This window comes from Capra hircus, chromosome 10 (assembly GCF_001704415.2).
Source record: "Capra hircus breed San Clemente chromosome 10, ASM170441v1, whole genome shotgun sequence".
NCBI lineage: Eukaryota > Metazoa > Chordata > Mammalia > Artiodactyla > Bovidae > Capra > Capra hircus.
In genome coordinates, this window is record NC_030817.1 from 52241544 (window position 1) to 52257641 (window position 16098).

General features: G+C 44.9%; 1 protein-coding gene across 4 annotated transcripts in view; it reads left to right on the forward strand.

Annotated features, from left to right (window-relative positions):
- The window catches only part of FAM81A (family with sequence similarity 81 member A), a 79641-nt gene continuing 77870 nt past the window's right edge, over positions 14328 to 16098 (forward strand). For 2 of the 4 annotated variants that reach the window (XM_018054284.1, XM_018054285.1), the window contains exon 1: positions 14345 to 14437. The gene's annotated coding sequence lies outside the window, so the exon portion shown is untranslated. Of the gene's footprint in view, positions 14438 to 16098 lie in introns of all 4 variants that reach the window. The other 2 variants (XM_018054287.1, XM_018054286.1) reach the window with 2 other exon arrangements.

The following is a 16098-nucleotide window of genomic DNA, read 5'->3' on the forward strand; positions in this document are numbered from 1 at the left end:
CTTCCTCAGCCTGAACCCAGATGCGATGGCCCTTCCCTGCTCCCGCCCTGGTGCCAGTCTCAGTCCTCTGTTGAGGCAGGAGCTGCTGGCCCTAGGCTCCACCTAGCCCACTAGGCCAACCTGCTCCCACCACCCACCCACAGGCAAGCGGGCAGGTGGGAGCTCTGCTCCAGGGCACCAGCTTCCAGGCCTCCTCGTTGGCGCAAGCTGACTGCTGGGGCCAGTGGTGAGCTGATCCCATGGCACCCGCAGCCTCAGACAGTGATCCTGGTTAATAGGCATGTCCGCTGCCTCTGCATGGCCACCGTGGTCTCTGCCGCTTGCATGCCTCTCTCCATGGAGGGCTGGAGGAGGACATTCTGCAAAAGCAGGGTCCTTCAGACCAGCTGCTTCCTGGAGTTGCACCTTTCTGCTTGTCCTGCAGAGGCACTCAGCAATTGGTTGGTGCCCTTGGCGGTCCTGCTCAGCCATTGGTTGGTGCCATAGTGGGTCCCGCCCCTTCCCCTCCTGTATGTAAAAGTTGCCTGAATTCAGACTGAGGGAAGATGGTTTTTTGAGCTGCTGTTTGCCGTCTTCTCCATCTGCTAGCTTTCTAATTAAAGTCGTTATTCCTTGTTCCAATAACAGAGTCTCCCAGTTTATTGGCCTGTCATGTGGTGAGCAGAATGAGCTTGGGCTTGGTAATATTACTACCAAGATGTGCTCCTGATTTCTGATTCTTTGTATGTGGTTTTACCAGCCTGGAAGATTTTAGGATCTTCTCTTTATCTTTGGTGGCCTGATATTTCAAAATGAATTGCCTTGATATGAGTCTTTTTTATTCACTCTCCCAGGGACTTGGTGAAATTGAAAGTTGCTCAGTTATGTCCAACTCTTTGTGATCCCATGGACTATATACAGTCCATGGGATTCTCCAGGCCAGAATACTGGATTGTGTAGCCTTTCCCTTCTCCAGGGATTTTCCCAACCCAGGGATTGAACCCAGGTCTCCCACATTGCAGGCGGATTCTTTACTAGTTGAGCCACAAGGGAAGCCCTTGAAGGGACTTGGTGACTCTTTTCAATCTAGATGATCAAGTCCTTCAGTTATGAGACATTTTCTTGTGTAATTTCTGCAACTTTAAAGGGCTTGCTATGGGATATCTGATTGGTTGTCCTGTCATCCAATACTGGTCATAAAAATGCCTGCGTTGAAGTTTTTTTTTAAGCTTTACTTATAATTTTCTCTCTTTCAATTTAATAAAAGGAAAGCTGATATTTCTTGTGAAAAATTTTCTACAGATATCATTATTTCCTCCCCTTGGAAAGGGAGTAAGCTCTTCTTTGGAAAAAGGAATGTCAAACTTATTATATAATGTGTTGAGAAGGAAATGGCAACCCACTCCAGTATTCTTGCCTGGAAAAGTCCATGGACAGAGGAACCTGGTGGGCTGCAGTCCATGGGGTTACAAGACTGAGCATGCGTGCATGGGGGTGGAGGGAGATAAGTTGGTAGCAATAAACTGGGAGAACTAAAACAACAACAACAACAAAAAAAAACAGATTAGATACTATGTATGCTTGTGTTTTAAACTTATAATGAATTAGCAAGAAACTTGTATTTGTCAACTCCTCAGCCATTGCTGGCTACATTCAGCCTCAGACATGGCCATTGTGAACAGAATGACTTAAATTTGCAGTGGGAGGAAGAAGGATGGACTAGTGATGCCATTTGCACTTTTCCCACGGCACCAAATGCATAGGCTTCTTTCTGTTTTCAAGGGCCTGGGTGTGTGCTTAGTTTGTTTGAATCATATAGGTGGGACAGGAAGGATTCAGATAAATAAGGCAGAAGCTGTACTGTGACAATCTCACTCATTGTTCTTAGAGGAGACCTTGGCATTTGTATTAGGTGCAGCCAAAAATGATCTAGGATGTTGGAAATGTACATCCACTTGACTAGGACTTGATAGTTTCATGCAAGGGAAGGAGATGGTTTGGGATGTGGCTGACACCAGAAGGATAACTTAGAATTGTTCCAAGACAAGCAACATCAGAAAACAGTGTAGGGTGTGAGTCAACCAGATTAATTACCAACTTCTGTCTGCATATGTAAGATAAAATAGTTGAGCCAATATTAATTAGACTTCCACTCTTCTGATTGGGTCCTTGGAAAAAATAGTAATAATAAAACTTATATGATATTAAGTATAATAAACACATTAAAATAGTAACTTAAATGTTCTAAATTTTTTACCATGAATTAGTGCTTTTGCTCTCAATTAGAACCCAATGAAGCAAGCACTATATTACCCCCATTTTACAGATGATGCAACTGAGTCAAAGAGAGGTTAAGTAACTAGTTTAAACACATACCAATAGTGTTCAGGAAGTTCACAGCATGAATCCTCATAAAGAAAAAAAAGTGTCAAGTTTACAATTTATGATTCTAAGGGGAAGAAAAAGTTGCTTCCTGAGTCTGTAGTGATGAAAACCTGCTCCATGACTACGTGGGGTGGGGGGAACTACAGCTTCTGCTGCGGCTAAGTCGCTTCAGTCGTGTCCGACTCTGTGCGACCCCATAGACGGCAGCCCACCAGGCTCCCCTATCCCTAGGATTCTCTAGGCAAGAACACTGGAGTGGGTTGCCATTTCCTTCTCCAATGCATGAAAGTGAAAAGTGACAGTGAAGTCGCTCAGTCATGTCCGATGGACTGCAGCCTACCAGGCTCCTCCACCCACGGGATTTTCCAGGCAAGAGTTCTGGAGTGGGGTGCCATTGCCTTCTCCTAGAAAATCCTAAAACTCCTTTATACTACCTTGGGAAATCTGCTATATGTACATGAAAACAAAGTAGCTAAATGCTAGAGAGGAAACAAAGAGGATTATACTTGATATTTCTCTTTTAAGAGCAATTGGATAATATTAAAGTACAGAATGTGTATTGTCTATCAATTAGATCTTAAAAAATCACTCTGTGTACGTTTTGCTAGGAAGCATGCACTCATAAAGCTCTTGGTTCAGTTTCATAATTTAAGAAGGTACTCAAATCCCAAAATGCTTTTGGTTCTTTGTATATCAAACTAAAGATGCTTTTATCAGGTTCATTCGAAAATGACACTAAATCTTCATTCTTTTCCAGTGTAGACCTGGGTGAAGGTGTAAGAAATTCGTGTTAAAATTAATTTGCTCTCCCCCAAACAAAATTTTTTATGTTACTCTTCATATTCTCTGATATGTGCAGTTCTTGGGGGAAGAAAAAGGGAAACAAAAACAGCATTTATTCACGATTCACTTTTCCACACGCTTTATGTACTGAAGTTTGTGATGCATTGTTCCCTCTCAGACTGATGTGGTCATCGGAAGGCCATCCAGCATCTGGTTAGAAAACAGGTCGTGGCATCAGAAGTGCCCAGGTTCAAATTCCACCATATAGTACTTCAAATTCCACACAAATAGTACTTAAAATTTATACTGTATCTATTTAGTTTTCTCTATTACTATTTTTACATGAAATCTGACTAGGGCCAATAACATGAAAAATTGTCATTATATTTCAAATACAGGAACATCAAATACCAACATCTGAAAATGCCACCCACGAATCAAGATTATTGCCAATTAATTTATTGATCTACGAGCCCTGTCAAATATCTTATGATGAAATTCTCACTGATAAAAATCTGCCTAATATTGCAAATCCCAACAGGAGTCTTTCTAGTTATAATCTAAACATCAGACACAGTAAATACCTTTTCAGCCACAACTCCTATCTGTCCATGAGCTACAGATGAATTATCTGAAACTTACATGCAAACAGAGCCTCCATATTCTTTACCTGTGTATTTGTTCTTTTTAATGAAGGCAATGGCACCCCACTCCAATACTCTTGCCTGGAAAATCCCATGGGCGGAGGAGCCTGGTAGGCTGCAGTCCACGGGGTCCCGAAGAGTCGGACACGACTGAGCAACTTCACTTTCACTTTTCACTTTCATGCATTGGAGAAGGAAATGGCAACCCACTCCAGTGTTCTTGCCTGGAGAATCCCAGGGACGGGGGAGCCTGGTGGGCTGCCGTCTGTGGGGTCGCACAAAGTAAGACACGACTGAAGCGACTTAGTGGCAGCAGCAGCAGTGCTAAACAGCTTTGGGACTTGGACGAGACTTAGTAATGTCTTTAAGTCGCAGTTTTATTCATGGATTGTTGCAAGAAATAAATTAAATACTATAGGTAAAGCAGTTAGCCTAGGGCCCGATACATAAACACTGGCTATTGTAGCATCAGAGCTAGATAGGGCCCATGTGAGGTAAGGCATTTAAGTGTGAAATTTAAGGGGGTGCCCAAAACACTCAGTAATGAAGATAAATAAAATTTTAATGCAATACTTTGAAAATTGACAATTAACACCAAAAATCAGTGATGAACAAACTATCAAAAATTTGAACAAGTACAGGATTGGCAGTCTTGATTTTTCTTTTGCCTCACTTCAATGTGGCTTAGCATGGTACTGTATAATGTATCATGTATGTGGCGTGCATTGTTATGTAGTAGGTATTGTCATTTCTTTTTTGTTGTTAAACAGAACTGAAAGTTGTCTCTTAATTCTCCTACCTGTGAGGATTACTGTCTAGTAATGCACTGCTTGGCAGAGAAGCGGAAACAAGGGTGTCAGCTTATGTGGGGTTCCATTTCCTAAACTGTGCTGACGTGACTGGTTAATACACAGTAAACAAACACGTTTGCTCAGCTATACTAAACTGAACCATTGTGACATGAAACTTCAAAAAAGCTTAAAGATTATACAGTGTGTGTATATATGTGTGTGTGTGTATGTCTATTTTCTGAAAATCGCTTTGAGGAAAACTTTTCCAAAATCAATGTGCAATGGAATTTTCTTCGTTAAATTTTATGTTTTAAAAAGTTTGTTTATTTTAATTGGAGGACAATTACTTTACAGTACTGTGATGGCTTTTGGCATACATCAACATGAATTGGCCCTAGATATGCATGTGTCCTCCCATCCTGAACCCCCCTCCCATGGGAAAGGAGTACATCAAGGCTGTATATTTTCACCCTGCTTATTTAACTTATATGCAGAGTACATCATGTGAAATGCTGGGCTGGATGAAGCACAAGCTGGAAGCAAGTTTGCCAGGAGAAATACCAATAACCTCAGATACTTAGATGATGCCACCCTTATGGCAGAAAGCAAAGAGGAACTGAAGAGCCTCTTGATGAAGGTGAAAGAAAAGAGTGAAAAAGCTGGCTTAAAACTGGACATTCAAAAAACAAAGATCATGGCATCTGGTCCCATCACTTCATGGCAAATAGATGGGGAAACAGTGGAAACAGTGAGAGGCTTGATTTTGGGGGGCTCCAAAATCACTGCAGATGGTGACTGCAGCCGTGAAGTTTAAAGATGTTTGCTCTTTGGAAGAAAAGCTCTGACAAACCTAGAAAGCATATTAAAAAGCAGAGACGTTACTTTGCCAACAAAAGTTTGTCTAGTCAAAGCTATGGTTTTTCCTGTGGTCATGTATGGATGTGAGAGTTGGACCATAAAGAAAGCTGAGTGTGGAAGAATTGATGCTTCTGAACTGTGGTGTTGGAGAAGACTCTTGAGAGTTCCATGGACTGCAAGGAGATCCAGCCAGTCCATCCTAAAGGAAATCAGTCCTGGGTCTTCATTGGAAGGACTGATGCTGAAGCTGAAACTCCAATACTTTGGCCACCTGATGTGAAGAACTGACTCATTGGAAAAGACCCTGATGCTGGAAAAGATTGAATGCAGGAGGAGAAGGGGCCGACAGAGGATGAGATGGTTGGATGGCATCACCGACTCGATGGACATGAGTTTGAGCAAGCTCTGGAAGCTGGTGATGGACAGGAAGGCCTGGCGTGCTGCAGTCCATGAGGTCGCAAAGAGTCGGACATGACTGAGTGACTGAACCTAACTGATTTATTTGTTTATCGGGCTGCATCAGGTCTTAGCTGTGGCTTGTGGGATCTTCCCTGCGTCATGTGGGACTTTGTGTTGTGGTGCGCGAACTCTCTAGCTGTGGCACCCAGGCTCAGTAGTTAGAGTGCGTGGGCTCGGTTGCTTCCTAGCACGTGAGCTCTTAGTTCCCTGACCAGGGATTGAAACTGTGTCTCCTCTACTGCAGGGTGGATTCTTTTTTGTTTGTTTTCTTTATTTTTAGTTGAAGGATAATTACAATATTGTGTTGGTTTCTGCCATACATTCAGCATGAGGCAGCCATAGGTATATATTTGTCCCCTCACTCTTGAGCATCCCTCCCACCTCCCACCCCATCCCACCCCTCTAGGTTACCAGAGAGCCCCAGTCTGAGTTCCCTGAGTCTCACAGCGAATTCCCACTGGTTATCTACTTGTCCTGGGTCAGTGTATATGTTGCTATGCTGCTTTCTCATTTGTGCCACCCTCTCCTACTACTCGTCCCTCTCCACCTCGCCCCCGGCCCCAGTGTCCATAAATCTATTCTCTATGTCTGTGGCTCCCTTGCCAGGCCAGATTCTTAACCACTGGACTACCAGGGAAGTCCTTACAATGGAATTTTCTACAGGACTCCCTTTGCCACTGAAGTGAGTTTGGGATGAATCAGTTTAATTATAGAATTATTCTAGAGCTTCTGGCCATAAGTTCTTTAGATAAATTTTCCTTTATTCCAGATTTCACTTTCTATTGAGTAGTATCATGTTAAAGCTCAGTTTGCTATTTCAACACAACTCAAGTGGACTTTGCCCTTCTATGTACACCACCAGGTACCTAAGTTTAGACAAGATAACATCTCCTAAGTTAACACTATTAGGAAGAATCTTCCAATATACTATGCTTCCCTCCTGGTTGTACCCTAATTATAATCACTTAAAAAACCATTATGAGATGGATAGGTACCAACAAATTCAGAAGCAAAACATAATATCTGAGAGAATTAGCCACCACATGAAGGAAAGTTATTAGCAATAAAGATAAGTCAATTACAATTTACTCAAAGCATATAAAAATCCATTATTTTTACATATAAAAGAGGAAAACAAGGTATTTCCTTAATTCTAAGGTGTTATTCGGAGAAGGCAATGGCACCCCACTCCAGTACTCTTGCCTGGAAAATCCCATGAACAGAGGAGCCTGGTAGGCTGCAGTCCATGGGGTCGCTAAGAGTCAGACACGACTGAGCGACTTCACTTTCACTTTTCACTTTCATGCACTGGAGAAGGAAATGGCAACCCACTCCAGTATTCTTGCCTAGAGAATCCCAGGGATGGGGGAGCCCGGTGGGCTGCCGTCTATGGGGTCGCACAGAGTTGGACACGACTGAAGTGACTTAGCAGTAGCAGCAGCAAGGTGTTATTCAGTTCAGTTCAGTTCAGTCACTCAGTCGTGTCTGACTCTTTGCAACCCCATTAATCGCAGCATGCCAGGCCTCCCTGGTCCATCACAAACTCCCAGAGTCTACTCACACTCATGTCCATCGAGATGGTGATGCCATCCAGCCATCTCATCCTCTGTCATCCCCTTCTCCTCCTGCCTCCAATCCCTCGCGCATCAGGGTCTTTTCCAATGAGTCACTCTTCACATGAGATGGCCAAAGTATTGGAGTTTCAGCTTTGGCATCAGTCCTTCCAATGAATACCCAGGACTGATCTCCTTTAGGATGGACTGGTTGGACCTCTTTGCAGTCCAAGAGACTCTCAAGATCTTCTCCAACACCATAGTTCAAAAGCATCAATTCTTCCATACTCAGCTTTCTTCACAGTTCACCTCTCACATCCATACATGACTACTGGAAAAACCATAGCCTTGACTAGATGGAGCTTTGTTGGCAAAGTAATGTCTCTGCTTTTGATTATGCTATCTAGGTTGGTCATAACTTTTCTTCCAAGGAGTAAGCGTCTTTTAATTTCATGGCTGCAATCACCATCTGCAGTGATTTTGGAGCCCCCCAAAATAAAGTCTGACACTGTTTCTACTGTTTCCCCATGTATTTGCCATGAAGTGATGGGACCAGATGCCATGATCTTTGTTTTCTGAATGTTGAGCTTTAAGCCAACTTTTTCACTCTCCTCTTTCACTTGCATCAAGAGGCTTTTTAGTTCCTCTTCACTTTCTGCCATAAGGGTGGTGTCATCTGCATATCTGAGGTTATTGATATTTCTCCCAGCAATCTTGCTTCCAGCTTGTACTTCTTCCAGCCCAGTGTTTCTCATGATGTACTCTGTATAAAAGTTAAATAAGCAGGGTGACAATATATAGCTTTGATGTACTCCTTTTCCTATTTGGAACCAGTCTATTGTTCCATGTCCAGTTCTAACTGTTACTTCCTGACCTGCATATAGGTTTCTCAAGAGGCAGGTCAGGTGGTCTGGTATTCCCATCTCTTTCAGAATTTTCCACAGTTTATTGTGATCCACACAGTCAAAGGCTTTGGCATAGTCAATAAAGCAGAAGTAGATGTTTTTCTGGAACTCTCTTGCTTTTTCCATGATCCAACTGATGTTGGCAATTTGATCTCTGGTTCCTCTGCCTTTTCTAAAACCAGCGTGAACATCAGGAAGTTCACGGTTCACGTAATGGTGAAGACTCGCTTGGAAAATTTTGAGCATTACTTTCCTAGCGTGTGAGATGCAATTGTGTGGTAGTTAGAACATTCGTTGGCATTGCCTTTCTTTGGAATGAAAACTGACCTTTTCCAGTCCTGTGGCCACTGCTGAGTTTTCCAAATTTGCTGGCATATTGAGTGCAGCACTTTCACAGCATCATCTTTCAGGATTTGAAACAGCTCAACTGGAATTCCATCACCTCCACTAGCTTTATTCGTAGTGATGCTTTCTAAGGCCCCCTTGACTTCACATTCCAGGATGTCTGGCTCTAGATGAGTGATCACACCATCGTGATTATCCGGGTCATGAAGCTTTTTTTTCGTACAGTCCTGTGTATTCTTGCCACCTCTTCTTAATATCTTCCGCTTCTGTTAGGTCCATACCATTTCTATCCTTTATCGAGCCCATCTTTGCATGAAATGTTCCCTTGGTATCTCTAATTTTCTTGAAGAGATCTCTAGTCTTTCCCATTTTGTTGTTTTCCTCTGCTTCTTTGCATTGATCGCTGAGGAAGGCTGTCTTATCTCTTCTTGTTATTCTTTGGAACTCTGCAGTCAAAGGTCAGGAGGGGCAGCCGTGAGGAGATACCCCTTGTCCAAGGTAAGGAGCAGTGGCTGCGCTTTGCTGGAGCAGCTGTGAAGAGATAACCTGCGTCCAAGGTAAGAGAAACCCAAGTAAGATGGTAGGTGTGCGAGAGGGCATCAGAGGGCAGACACACTGAAACCATAATCACAGAAACCTAGCCAATCTGATCTCACGAACCACAGCCTGTCTAAATCAATGAAACTAAGCCATGCCGTGTTGGGCCACTCAAGATGGATGGGTCATGGTGGAGAGGTCTGACAGAATGTGGTCCACTGGAGAAGGGAATGGCAAACCACTTCAGTATTCTTGCCTTGAGAACCCCATGAACAGTATGAAAAGGCAAAATGATAGGATACTGAAAGAAGAACTCCCCAGGTCAGTAGGTGCCCAATATGCTACTGGAGATCAGTGGAGAAATAACTCCAGAAAGAAAGAAGGGATGCAGCCAAAGCAAAAACAATACCCAGTTGTGGATGTGACTGGTAATAGAAGCAAGGTCCGATGTTGTAAAGAGCAATATTGCTTAGGAACCTGGAATGTTAGGTCCATGAATCAAGGCAAATTGGAAGTGGTCAAATAGGAGATGGCAAGAGTGAACATCGACATTCTAGGAATCCGCGAACTAAAATGGACTGGAATGGGTGAATTTAACTCAGATGACCATTATATCTACTACTGTGGGCAGGAATCCCTTAGAAGAAATGGAGTAGCCATCATGGTCAATAAAAGAGTCCAAAATGCAGTACTTGGATGCAATCTCAAAAACAACAGAATGATCTCCGTTTGTTTCCAAGGCAAACCATTAAATATCACCGTAATCCAAGCCTCTCCAGTGTTTTTGCCAGGAGAATCCCAGGGATGGGGGAGCCTGGTGGTCTGCCGTCTGTGGGATCGCACAGAGTCGGACACAACTGAAGCGACTTAGCAGCAGCAGCAGCAATCTAAGCCTATGCCCCAACCAGTAACACTGAAAAGCTGAAGTTGAAGGGTTCTATGAAGACCTGCAAGACCTTTTAGAACTAACACCCAAAAAAGATGTCCTTTTCATTATAGGGGACTGGAATGCAAAAGTAGGAAGTCAAGAGACACCTGGAGTAACAGGCAAATTTGGCCTTGGAGTACGGAATGAAGCAGGGAAAGGCCAATATAGTTTTGTCAAGAGAACGCACTGGTCATAGCAAACACCCTCTTTCAACAACACAAGACAAGACTCTACACATGGACATCACCAGATGGTCAACAACGAAATCAGACTGATTATATTCTTTGCAGCCAAAGATGGAGAAGCTCTATACAGTCAACAAAAACAAGACCGGGAGCTGACTGTGGCTCAGATCATGAACTCCTTATTGCCAAATTCAGACTTAAATTGAAGAAAGTAGGGAAAACCACTAGACCATTCAGGTATGACCTAAATCAAATCCCTTATGATTATACAGTGGAAGTGAGAAATAGATTTAAGGGAGTAGATCTGATAGACAGAGTGCCTGATGAACTATGGGCGGAGGTTCGTGACATTGTACAGGAGACAGGGATCAAGACCATCCCCATGGAAAAGAAATGCAAAAAAGCAAAATGGCTGTCTGGGGAGGCCTTACAAATAGCTGTGTTATTATTATCGACAAGGAAAGCCACCAAAGAAAAGCCACCAGGAATAACACATATTTTACTAACTGTCTATTAACAGAATAATGTCCTGAGGTCTGAACCCCACCTTTGTTCAGTGTAAGACTTTTCTTATTTGATGAAAGATTTTTAAGAAGAAAATGGATATGGTGATGATGAAATTAGTAGCAGAATTTAGATTGAGTTAGTGCACAATGATGTATTGTGCTCTGCGTTTCTTCATGAGTCCAACAATACATATATGCAAAGGCTACTTTTTCCTATATTGAAAATGTTCACTTAGCACCAAAAACCGTTCTCCTGACCTATTCCTCACCCTCCCTGCACTTCAAATTTCTTTAAAGAGTGACCCACACGTGCTGCTGCCTTTTCCTAGCAGCCAGCCTTTTCTTAACCCACAGCAGTCCGATAACTCAAAAATACCCATGAAGGTCATCAGTGACCTTCTAGTCCCTAAATTTTCTTGCCTTCTGTGGGACTTGTCACCTTGAATCTTTTCGCCTAGAGGCTCTCTGAGATCATCCCTAGTGTATCTTATTCTTCCTCATTGTTCCCTTTGTGGGAACCCTCTTCCACTTCCTGGTTCCTAGATTTGACCATTGCTTGTGGGTAAATCCTTTGGCACTTTATTATTGGTGAAGAACATTGTGTGACACAGCTCACAATGGATCCTGACACCCCACTGAGTTATAAGCCTTAGCTGAGAATTGCTGACTAGAAGATAAAGTGTTAACCACCCTGCACGGCTCACCGTATACTTGGCCTGTTTTCCAGCCTTTTTACAAATACCAGTTTGACCTATACAATCCCTTGACCTGTCCCTGGATGAGCCTGTTCACTGGCCTCAGAGAAGCCCTTTATATTGTATCTTCATGACTTTTTTTGGTGCTGAAACACAAGTAGGACCAGAACTCAGTTGTGGGAATTCCTTGGTGGTCCAGTGTTTAGGACTCCATGCTTCCATTTCAGGGGACATGGGTTCAATCCCTGGTCAGGGAACTCAGATCCCACGAGTCATAAATCACTTAAAAAAATCTCTACAGCATCTAGCAAAATATATTGCACTTGTTATTTGTATTTAATAACTGGTAAACAGTACGATAGCCATCAAGTTTATAAAATTGCTCTCTTTGATGAAATTATTTTTGGCAATCTTTGCCAGTATTAAATAATTTGTAATACACAGCTTTTTAATTTAATGCAAAAAATCCATTTCCTGTAATGAGTCACAATCAAACAATCCTGGAAAAACAGATAGTTCTTTGAAATTTATCCTACAGAAATAGTTTGAGCTGGAAAAAAATAAGGTAGGCTTAAATCATTGTGCAGTGTGTCTCCTCAGGAGCCAAAACATGTCACCTGAACAGGGGTAAAAAAAAGGTCAGAAGTGGGAAGTCATGGTGCTAATTCAAGGCTACTATGAAACTTCAGGATTCCTATTAAGGAATTCAGAGTTTGAAAGAGCTACAGTTAAGTGTCTTACTAATGAATCTTTTAAAATTTTAGATTCTATTTATGCTATTTGATATGATTTTTAAAAAGTCAGAATCAAATGGTATATATATGTAGCAAGGGCCCTCACTCACCAGGTCTCCTTCTCTACCCTTGAGAGTGATGGAGTCTTGTGGCAAATACAGCACACAGTTACGCTTCAAAGGCGGCAGAAGTACAAGAGAGAGTTTTCTCTGTTTTATAGATGCTCTACTAGGATTTTAAAGATGCAGCTGCTCTCCTAGGAAGTCAGGAATGGGTGTCCTGCAGCTCTGTATCAAGGGGAAGTGGTAGAATGGAGCTGGGACCAGGGCAGAGAGTGGAATAGTAAGGGGAGAGGGATGAGGCAAAGAGGACTTTCATGTGCCCCTCTGAGATGCACACCTTACTATAGTAACCCCATGTGGATAGGCGAGAAACACTTTGAACCTTTCTTGAGACTCTTCATGATGGGCTCTGGGTTTGAATGAGTACTTTCTCATAAGACCTGCACATCTTTCCAGACATAGCAGCCGGTTATGTATGTTTCAAATATATTTTCAGTGCCAAAAACTTAGTGCGAAACTGCGTGATACTGTTATCACCATGACATAGCATTGAATTCCATATGTATTTACTGGGTGTATACCATGTGCCAGGCAGTGGGAATCCAAGGGAAAAAAGGAAAGAATAATCACTGAACTAAAGGGATGCTCCTAGGTTAGATCTTCACACCACAGGTCTCAAGGTCATGCACTCTCCTTATGGCAATGGCAGTTTCAAGGGTGTCTGTTGTTATTTGACTGATGTGTCTCTTGTTGTAGGCTCTATGAGAACAGAAATCTGTTTCTCTTTTTCTTCTTCACCATTATGTATTAGGGCTAACTAAGCACAGTTTCCAGCATTTGACAAGCATCCAATAAACTGTCCCCTGAACGTTATGGATGCATTAACCCTTTATGGGGGTATTATTCCGTTTTATACGTATGGAAGCAGAATATCCAAGATCACACAGAAATCACTGCTGGAGAGAGGATTCCAGAATAGCTCAGCCTGACTCCACAGCTCAGGGTCTGTCTACAAAGTCCTACTCCTTTCCCTGGATTGGAGAGGCTGCGACTGGTAGGGTAGACGGATAGAACACCTGTACTGGGTAAATACTAGCGACGTGAAAGAGACGTGAACCGGAGAGACGGCGAGGCGGGCATAGGTGGGGGTCCCCAACTCTGCTACATCCCGCCCACGGACAGGAAGCAAAATTCTAAGTGGATCGGCTTGTGCATCCTGCTCAGAATCCACGTTGAGAGGAAGGTGGAAAGAGTTAGGAGGCTCTGGGAAGGGGATGAGGTAGAAGGGAGGTGAAGAAGACGGGTGGAGACAGATCTTTCTTGCGTTCGCGTCTGCTGCAATGAGACACCATCCCTGGTCCCGGTGGCGAGTGTCAAGGTGATTCATTAAGATGTCACTTGGCCGCCTCGAGGGTTACTTAGCTCCCCTGCACAGGTGGGGCGTCAACGCAGAAGCTGTTTTCCAGACAGTGGCCTCATAAAATAACTTCTCCCCGATGCGGAAGAAAGAGGATGGGGGGAGATAATAATGCTGTTTGTGGGAAAGAGGTTTGGTAAAGGGACGTGAGGGCTCTGAGGAGAATTACAGTGCAGCCACCACGGCTATTATCTTAATCAGGCACCATTTCAACACCTCTGCCTTCAAGTCAAGCAGCCCTACAACAGGATTTATTTTCCAATAAGCGAAATCCCCGCCCGCCGACTCGGAGTCGCTGGGCTGCGAGCTGGGTGGGAAACAGCAGCCGGAGAGGCTATTTTGGGTGTGGGAACGCGGAGGGAGGAGGGGCGGCGCCGCGGGGCCGGGCGCGGGCGCGGGGAAAGCCTCCAGCTCGGGCTGCCACGGCAACCGCGTCCAGGCAACGCGCCCGGAAGCCGCTCGGGCGGCGCGCGGCGGCTCGCGCCCCCCGGGAGCCGCGAACCCGGCCGGGCCGCGCGCCGGGCCAGGCGGCAGGCGCGCGCTGATTGGACGGCGCTCCCCGCGGCGCGGGCCCGCAGCCGGGCGCCCCGCACAGCCCGCGCTAGCGGCCGCCGCACCCAGCCGCGCCGGCGAGGACATGGGCAGCCGCGGCGCGCCCGCCCCCCGCGCCGGTGAGTGCGGCGTCCCGGACCCCCGCCCGGGCTTCTCCCGTCCCCCGTGGCGGGAGCGCCCGGGGCCCGCTGGTGACCTTGGGACGGCCCCCGGGGTGAGGTGGGCCAGGCTTGGGGGAGAGAGAGCTGAGTGTGGCCCATGTGACTTGCTGCCGGCGAGAGGGTTAACTGCATGCTGACGCGAAGGGATGAAGTTGGGCACCGAGCGCGACTGGCATTGCATTTTTGCGGGGGCCGGGGGAGGTTGCATGCTGGCACACCAGCAGAAGCCCCGAGGGACTGTTTGGGGGAGCTGGGGTGGAGCACACATTCCCGGGGGCAGTGTTCCCAGTCAGCTGTCCCGCTACTCAGAGCTGAGTGACCTTCGGTGGATTCATCTCTCTGCCCCCTCCCCACCCTTCTCTCATCTTTAAAAGGAGGGGCTCGGGTTCTTTGCAGTTCCTGGGTGCTGCCATGGTACTGTGAGCTGAGAAGGGTCCCCCAAGTACTGCAGGTGCCGGACATAGAAGCTTTAGCCATGTTAATTCTACCAGGAGTTTCCATTAATTTGCTCTCAAAGTGGTAAGATATGTTATCGTTTTGTGAAAGATTGTGGAGAGAAAGCAGTGGCTTGATTAGAGAGTGGCTTCTCATGATGCCCAGGTAGCCTCTTGGGTGCTCTAAAGTCGTGAAGAAAATCAGGGTTAAAGCTCCTAAGTTCTTGTTTCCTGTAGTTAATCTAATAGGAAAGTTTGTATTTGAACAGGTAGAATCAAAACCCAATAGTGGCAGGCAGCAGCAAATTAAGTGAGTCATTTCTTCAGTATGCACGAGGTTGTGTGTGTGCGAGCGCGTGCTTGTGTGGCTGCGCTCACGCCCTCATCTTAAAGGCTGTGTGTGTCAGTGTCAGAAATTATTTCATAGGAGTAAGCAGAAATAATGCTCGAATGATTTGAATCCGCAAAAGTGCAGCTCTCTGAGAAGCAGGGGTGAATGTTTGCCGCCTGTTCTTTAGATGAGTTGGGTTTGTGAAGGTAACTAAGCTTTTACTGAGAAAGCTCCCTAGCATTTGCCCACTGGGGTATGTTGGGGGGTGGGTGGGTAGTAGTGCTTCTGAGACTCAGTCAGTTGTATCACCTCTTCTGTCCTTGACGTTGGCTGGGGCCCCGTTTCTATATTCTCAGTTCATGAATTTCTCTCTTCCTGGGAGAGGGAAGGGAGGCAATGCCCTGTCCGGCTTTCTGCTCCAAAGCAAACCTTGATATTCCTTCCAGTGTGATTTCATCTGCATAAAAATGTGGTTTGGGAAGACAGATTTTCCAGTGTTAATGAATAAGCTTCTGCAAGCTTGTTTACCCGAAGGTTTAGTGATCTTAAATGGTTTACATATTAGAAATCTGATAGCGTTCAGATACCAAATCATTACTGCCCAAGAATCCCGCCACTAAGCCCTGGAATCCTTTAATGAATCACACCTCATTACCCTTGGATCCCTTAGTAACCAACTATTCAGCCTCCTGTCCTGTAGGCTGCTAGCCTGTGTGTCTCCAGCCTGCCTTTCAGTCTCTTGTTTTTGTACCTCCTGCAGCCACATGCCTTTGTGGTCATTTTGCTGCAGCTGAGTCCATCTCCTGTCCCTTCCCTAGCCCCAGAGGCTGAGTGAACAACTTCCCTCAGAACAT